The sequence below is a fragment of the Anguilla anguilla genome, chromosome 7, assembly GCF_013347855.1.
Source record: "Anguilla anguilla isolate fAngAng1 chromosome 7, fAngAng1.pri, whole genome shotgun sequence".
NCBI lineage: Eukaryota > Metazoa > Chordata > Actinopteri > Anguilliformes > Anguillidae > Anguilla > Anguilla anguilla.
In genome coordinates, this window is record NC_049207.1 from 17,012,793 (window position 1) to 17,021,785 (window position 8,993).

The following is an 8,993-nucleotide window of genomic DNA, read 5'->3' on the forward strand; positions in this document are numbered from 1 at the left end:
GAGTGAGAGAAGCACACAGAGGGAGAAACAGAGGGAGGCACAGATAAACCAAGATTATGAAGATTAACGATAACTGCAAATACACCCCAAACTGGCAAACTGAATTCCTCAGGACTTCAAACGCAAGGCTTCGATAAGCACATAAAAAGGATCATCATTATGGAGACGGGGGCTATGTCTCCCTTACAGTAGAGAGACCAGGGGTAAGAGGTTATCATCAGGATTGTCTCTCAGCCATGTGTTCATGTGCGTGTCTCTACATATTTGTGTGCCCCAATGTACCCCAATGGTGTGTGTGTGTGTGTGTGTGTGTATAATGATGTAGCCTATTATGCCAAAGTTATTTTAGGTAGAGTGTCGTAAGTCTATTGCAATGACATCACTCCCTACATAGCTCTGAAAAATAATTAAAGCTGAGGTCGCTGAGAGTTTTGTCATTTGTCCAGAACAGTTGTCTGGCTGCATTATAGGTCAGCATGATGTGTGTTGTGAGTAAGGCTATGGTGTGTGTGCTGTGTTTGGCTGAAAAGGAGTCCACTGACATTCATACTCTGTCTCCTCCAGAGGGATACAGGAGATAGCCCCTGTTTTCAATGACCTCCAATGACACCATTGTTGAACACTGGCACGATGCAGTTGGTTATCTTTCTCTGACCTCATGTTGACCAGCAGTAAAGTTTCCCATTCTAAGTATCCCATTTCACCCAAAGAATTCCCAATAAAAAGACTACCAGTTTCATTTTTTCACAGGTTCAACTGTTTAGTTGGTTTTAAAATTATTAGGGTAAAAAATAATGCACAAAGGAATAAACTCTCACCATTTTGCCATTTTGTCCTTTGTTATTTGGCTGGGGGGTTTTGTTTGTTTTTAACGTTATTAAAAGGTTCATTACCAAGGTACTGTTTAATTGTTGGACATGGTTCAAGATAATATTTAATGGGTAAAAATGAAGTGCTTTCAATAAAAGCTGAGGGTGACAGTACGTCAGAGAATGCAGTATTTAGTGCACTTTAAAGTTTAATTATTCATGTGGCCTTACATCTATATCCAAAAATGTTTTTTTATTCCTATTGGAGCTGTTGAGCTCTAATGTTTGACATTGGAATGGCATTTAATTTGACAAAAACACCATTGGTGTTGTCATTAGTGAGAGTATACATATGCTTGTATTCCACCATAATGATATTAAATACCTCATGAAACAATGTGTTTTTAGTCAGATGAGTTGTGCATTTGCATGTATAATCATACTACACTTTCCAAAGGAAATAGGTTTGTGTATATAATTGAATACATTCAATCAATTCTGCACTACATTGCCATTGAATCACTGGCCTGGCTACTGCCTCTCCCACTAAAAATAAGCAGAGGAATATTCTCTTTACATAATCCCTTGTAAGCACAGAATGGTATTATAATCATTCAAACCACATGATTAACTAAGGGTGTGGGATGCAAGTAGTCACGTGATAAAACTGTTGCAATTTTGTGGGCATGTTTGCTTTGGATTAAGAAAAATATGGCCTGTGTGTGTGTGTGTGTGTGTGTTGCATTATATAATACCCAGATAGGATGATTGTTTTAAATTGATACTGATTGTTCTGACATGAGGAATGGGTTTCTCTGCATATAGCAGCTGATCACATTGAGTTTCAGCATAATAGTTTTTTTAAGGCATAATCAATTATTTTAAGAAATGTAAGTACCAAAGGTGTGGACATATAATGGAGATATACTTAATGCATGTACTGTATCATATCTTTCTACTGCACATTTTCCAGTAGAGGAAAGTAGTGGGGATCAAGCAAGGGGGTGATACCTGGTTAAATGTCTTAATAACTTTTATATGTCTTCCAGATAAGCTGACTAAAACTTTGTAGATGTGTGATTGTTATAGTACTGTAAGAAGAGTGCAGAAGCCAACAATGGGGCCATGTGGGCCTCTGAGCAGTATGCTCACAGCACCAGCTGTCCCTCGGGCTCTCACCTTTGTGTCTCATGAGAAACTTGATTCAGGAGAGGGTGTGGTGCAGCAGTCTCATTGGCTGGTCCCGGTGCAGCCTTGTGTACGTTGCAATATTAGTCTTTTTTTTTTTGGACAGCCAACTTCTTGCAAATGCCAAAGATCTTTATCTAAGACAGCGACATCCACGATCCTGGCCACTCCTTTATAATTCTAGGTTACCGGGGTGATCAAAGTGAAGCAGGTACAGTGATTGCACAGCTCACGTTATATAAGTGTCCCAAACAGTCACAGGCACCCAAACAACCAGAGTTGTTGCTAGTAAGCAAAGAAGCAGTGTACTCTGCCAACCGGAACCTTCCTTCTTTGGATGATGTTACGGCCAATTACACGTTATCCCTTTGGGACTCTTGACCGTAGCTGGCACCCCACGTTTTTTTAAGCTGCAGATAGACACCAAGTAGCATTGCTCCCAAACCAGTTTAAATTAGACACAGCAGGATTCAAGTCTAGATAGCACTATACAGTATGTGAGACTTCACTCTCTCTTTCTACTAAAATTTGTGCAGAGACACCTGTGCCAGTGAAAGCATGTGCATATGGCATTTAAACTCCGTGACACCATGGTAACTAGCGTGTTGCTCCACTGGCTCTTCCATGTGTAACAAAGACTCTGGTCTGATTTCCCAGGAGATCGTTGCTTAGCCTCCAGCTGAATAGCAGGGTGTTGTTTCCTAGTATAGAAAGCCTGTCCTCTTTGTGCTTACATATGAATCGCTGGCGTAGTTCAGGCAAATGTTCATACTATCTCTGCAGGTGATTGACAGACAGAACTTTTGGAAAGGGACGTTACAGTTTCGAAATGAATATCCTTCAATCTAACTGGTTTAGCCAGTGGTATGTTATAGGTTCGAGGCAACAGTATTGCTGGTGCATCAGACACAAAAACTGCAGAATTATTTAATGGGACAAGGAGAACAGTGTCAAAAACAAGTCTCAAGTTAAAGTTCATTGGACAGGAACAGAAAACCAGTTAACTAAATAGTTGCTAAATACCCCAAAACAACATCCTCAGAAATTATCACAGAATTGAACGTTTGTGTGATCCATTCTCAAAAAAAACTATACATCATAAGCTTCACAAAGAAGCCTTCAATCCACAATGTCTGTTTCTGACTATTAAACATGGTTATGGGTCTTTAATGGTATGGGCAGCCATCTCCTGGGGACCACTGGGTGCTATGGGTTCTTAATATGGTTGTATAATGGCCAAGGAATATGAAGCCAAATTGCAAGACCAGGTGCACTCTGTGGTACAAGCACTTCCATCTTGATGTTTCCATATTCCAAGACAATTATGCTGCATACTATACATACTTCCAAACAAAATCAAGAGTGGTACCATGAGCAGAATGAAGTCAAGCATTTTCCAGGGTCTCCCCAATCACCAGATCTATACATGTATGATAGCATTCCAAGGACTGGAGCTGTTCTGAAGTGGAAGGGTGGTCTTATTCCCTATTAGTTACTTAGTACTCATATAGTGTTAGGTGTTTCTAGCATTTTGTCAAACTCCCACATTTTATATGTAGCATGGGTTACTCATCTATTTTGTGTGTGTGGGTGGGGGGGGGGTCATTGTAGTGCATATCTCTACATATAAACAATACCAGTAATGACCTGTGTGTGCTCAAAAAATGAGAAAAGTATATGATTTTATAGTAGTACATTTGCTTCCCTGTTTTCAGAACTTGGTGCACTCCTTTCCCAAAGATAGCATTACTGAGTTTTTTTTTAATTTTTTTTTTTTTACTTTGACCATTCATCCATACAGTACTTTTTAAGACCTTCAGATCCTTTTGTGCTATTCTGATGCCAAACCCACCTCAGGATCCTTAAGACAGGATGGCAAAATATTTTAAATTATACTGACAATAACATCTGGTTTGTAATGATATTTTGCAGCATAATACATTTCAGTGTGACTTTGCCTATCCCTGGCCGTAAGGTTATTAGTGAAGCCACACAATGTGTTTTTACTTTGTAAAATACATGTTTTATTGTCAGTGAGCTGTCACTGTCACTGTCTCTGTTCTACAGACAGCAATGTCTAATGTTTTCAACATGCGCAAGTAATTAAAACAGTTTTAAAACAATAATTCAAATATGGCTACATAAATAATGTAGGTAATATTAATGTGATGATAAGTCCCCTTTGGTGCCTAGTACTGGCATAAAAATAGAAAAATGACACTATGATGGCCTGCAGGATGTATTGGATAGTCGGCAAACAGCCAAAAACTGTTTCTTTTGACTGCCAGCATTGAGGATTTGCTGCTCAGAAAAAAGAAAAGAAAAAAGAAATATTGCCTGCTTGTCTGGTTATGTTTTCATTTGTCTTCATACTAAACTAAATGCTTTTTTCTGGCAGTGATGATTCTTGTTTTACCCTCTGAATAAACTTAATAATGGAAAAAATGCCTCCAATTTATTTTCAAAAACCCTTAAGATAAACAAAGAGGCTGAAAACTAAGCACGGTAATAATGCATCTTTGCAAACATATCGTCGCAAAATGCCCAAGTATGGTAAAGGCCTGTCCCAAAAAGAGATTGTGCTGTGAAGGATGTGCTGCCTTTATAAGGCTGTGGCTTGCACCTTCCCACAGATTTGCTTCCCTCTGTGTTACCACACAGCTCTCTGATCAAAGGCTTCTGCCTTCTTGCTCGCTCCAGGCTGCCTGTGTTCGAGAAAGAAAGAAGCCCCATCAAAGGTGAACCATAAGCCATCCATTTGATATCCGAGCTGTTCTCCAACCTGGTCAGAACCAGGCCAACCTCAACCTGCCGGTCTAAACCGCTCTGCGGCTCCCCGCTCTGACACGACAGCCGATACCTTCAGGGTCACATAGCGAACTGTTTATCCTCGCCGCGTGTCCTCATGCCGTCAGGAGAAGATTTACAGTACACATTCAGGCACCGTGCAGGATGGATTCAATTAAATGATTAATATTGCAGAAAATTAAAGAATCATGGCAGTACGTTGCCAGCCATTGACAAACGCAAATGCAAAGTTTCAGTTTAATCTCTCAGTGTTATATACAGCGCAGCTGATTAAAATTGAAATTAATAATAATAATAAGTCTCCAGCCACATTCCAACAAAGTTTCAGTCAGTGTGACATCTAGAAGGATTGACCCAGTCAGACAATGAGAGACCTTCACTCAAAGGCCAGGACTGCCTACGCCTCAAGTCACAACGGCATTCTTTGATGTCTAAAGACGGCTTATGGATGTAACTGATGTGGTTCAGCCAGAGTCTGCTGAAAAATAGGAGGACATTACCCCTCATCATTTCACTCTCTCTTTCAGGCAGATCTTTTTAAAGTAACTTTTTCCCCCTGAACTCTTTTTGACTCCGGCTCCTCGGTGGTAGTAGGCGGGGAACATATCAGCCGGCGTATTTAGGATATCGAGTGCCTTGGGACCCATATTTAAGCCACCATGTACACTTCAGTCAAGGAGAGTTTTTAGCTGAAAGTCAGGAGGACGGAGAGATAACCTAACAATACAATTCATTTCAGGTATTTTGAGGTGCCCAACTTCAAGCACCTGTTTTCAATCCATTTCAATGAGACCCTCCAACCAACTCGGCCCCCCAGCATGAGTGAGTGAGCGATGCATTTCATGCATGTTTCTCCCCCATTTTCTCTGATCCCTAATGGGAGACCCTTCAGTGAAATATAGCAAGCTTGTTTTGAGCGTTCTGTCACAAGTTAATTTTAATTCTTTGTCCAAACATCATTCCTCTTAGGGTAGGAGGTTTCGTTCTGTCTCTGCGAGTGGGAAAGTGCCATCATCAAAACAGGCCGACCAGTCATTCAATAGTGAACCTCTATCATCCCCTCTAGGAAAAATATATCAAATTGGCCTAAACAGGATCTGACCTTCATTATTTGTTTTGATTTTTTTTCAGCTTAAACAAAATAATTTGTGTTAACACTGGAAGTCTCTCTGTTAAAAAAAGTAAAAACCCTCAGACTGAATTGCAGCCGGTTTGTTTTTGCTTCTTCCCTTTCTCTTGTGTTTCTTGGCTGCAGGAATGGGCAGTGAGATTCTGTGACCCATATTTCACCAGCCACCACCACAGAGGAGAGACCAAGGCCTGTAACTGCAAAGCTTCTCAGAATACTGATCTCAGATCAGTTGTACCTTTTAATTTGTAATAGATAAGGTTAGCCCATGGTTCAGCCCTAGTCTGAGATACTTTATCAATGTAGGCTCAGGTCTGACTCACAGTAATGCTGGGTTTGCAGTTAACCCAGCTCTCCAGAAGCCCAGTCAATCGCGATGCTGCTCTTGTGGGTGTTTTTGCTCTCACAATATAACTTTGGTGAGTCATTTGGCAAAAGGACAGGACCAGTAGATCCTGCCAAATCAAAATTTGATCTGACTACATGCGAACCCAATAAGAAGGGGCCATCTCCAGAGCATGTATACATTTACTAGAGTATATTATTTATAACCTATGGGAAACCCTATCCTGGAGCTGCAGTACAGTATTATTATTATCGTTAGTAGAATTATTATTATTTGTGTTATTCATTCTAATATTAGAACCACAGTAGGGCACGGGGTCTCTACATCAGATTATGTTCTTTGAGAAAGGCACAACCCTTTGGACAGAGAGAAAAGCCAGGGTCTCTATAGAGTCAGTGTACAGTGGGAAACCAATAGAAAGATCATATATTTTTTTCCCATGCGTAGGCCGGATCCTACACTAAGAATCCCATTTAATAAACTCTGATTTTAATCTCTGACAGAGTACAATTGACCGCTATTGGCCCCATTATGTTTTTAGAGTTTTTAAAAAAATATGAAATATAAAAATTGGCTGCCCTAATTCAACCTCTGTAACTGCATTATGTTGTTGTGTCATGTGCACCTTGTGGTTTTGCTATCAAACCACATGCTGTAGTTGCCTGGGCAGAACAAGTCACATGATTCAGGTATCAGACTTGATAAGGCAGGATGGTGGAAAAAATTGCATGAACATATGTTTATTCACTCCCAGATTGGAATGCCAATTGTATTTACCAAAAAGGGGCCACCAAACAAGTGGAGGCAAAGCTTTAGATCTGAGCAAACCAGGCCTGGTGAGTACTGCTGCATTTCAATGGATATTTGTATAGATTTAGCCCCTGTGAAATTATGTTTGATAAGTGTATTATATTTCTCATTTTATAAAATCACAACGACCATAAAGTAAATGGGAAGCTTTCGTTTTCTGAAGTCACTGGGTGTTTTAACGTCAACTTCAATCATTCTGGTAGAACTTCACAAGCTTTTTAGCTCCACCCAGTGTCGAGATCTAGAATAACATGTCAGTTAACAGCCATACAGAATTTCCATATCTTCAGAGAATATGTTTTTCCTGGAACCTATTCAGTGAGAACTAGGTCCAGGAGAACATTAGTATGACTATGGTTATTAAATAATTCGTTTTTTGTTTGAACATAATTTTATGCTCTTTACCTGTAATTTCCCCTGAGGTGCAGTTTACAATCTCTAAGCAAGTGTTTGCATGCGTACCTCCAGCCCCAATCCATCAATCATTCCTTCAATATGACTGCTCATTCAAGATCAGACTACTCCTCTTTCATTGTCTAGGTTTATTCAGACTTGATATCATGTTTCTGTTCTCAATTTGTCAAAACGTGAAATTAATCGAATGCCAATAATATGTCTGAATCGCTTTTTACTATTATTAATCCACTTCGCCTACCTACAAATTTGGATCAGCACCTGTCTGATGAGTCATGCTCATGTTCATAGTGACCGGGAGGCAATGAGCCAGAAATGCATGGTTAGAGTTTTGTTTATCAGAACCTTTTTTTTGCACTTCCATTCGTACAGTGTGGTAATGTCAGAAGTTTTAGACTGAGCCAGGGCTGCAGGTGCAACTAATTTAAGCCAAAAGGCCTTTTGGGATTTGAAAGATATCAGTTTATGTAATGGCACTAAGGTGGTCTTGCATTGACCAATAGGAGGGCATACTCCCACTGGACCAGCCACACAGCCAATTGCCCAGTGCAGTGGGAAAGAGATGCTAATCTAAGATCTTGTCTTTAATTAGAATGTCAATTAAATGTGTAAAGATCCCATTGACACTTGAAATATAAAAAGTGAAGGGACATTAGCCACAGTGGCCTGATAAAAATCCGAACTGTCTTTACTGTCTTTATTTGGGCACATAAAATTTCCCTCAACATCTGATTGGCTAAACAGCACCCAGCGTGACTGCCCAGGGCCTCACATCAAATATAATATCTCATTTAACACTCCAGGTTAAATAAAGGTCAAACCAAAAAAACAATACACTGTATGTCAAAGGGATTAGTTCATTTGACTTAATGCCATTTCATTCCAGCAGGGCAGGTGTTGCAAGGTCCCAGCTGGTGCTATTACAGACAGCCAACTGTCTGCATAAATACAGCAGGAATAATCACCATTCACTGCTGTGCTGTTTTACAGAGCTGTAATCCTTCTTTTTGGGGTCTTTCTGAAGCTAAAAGACTGGCCTCACCAAGCTAGAGGTCAGAAAGTCAGCCCCAAGACAAGAGAGGGTGTCAGAATTCAAAGGACCTCCATAATAACAGAACACCTACACAATACTGACACCATTCTTGGATCCCAGAACCTTAGATAACCAAGATTCTGATAATGCCAACTATATTTACACCTTCTATTCCATTCCTCACTCATGACTGTTATTTGTAGATAATGCGCCAACAAAAGAATGGGCTTATGAAATCTTGCTCATGTTCATACACAATGTACATAAACACACTGCCAAAGCCCTGACAATGTTTCCTAATTTACACTCATGTGCAGGCAGACTGGTGCAGTGCATTCTGGGATCAGAAAGTACTTGCTCTCAGCTGGTCTCTCCCAGTAAGATCGAAGGATCCTTTCTTTGGTCCTTCAGGGTGAAGAACCAGCTAGAGGTAAGGTGTGGGTGTTCAAGTGCCAC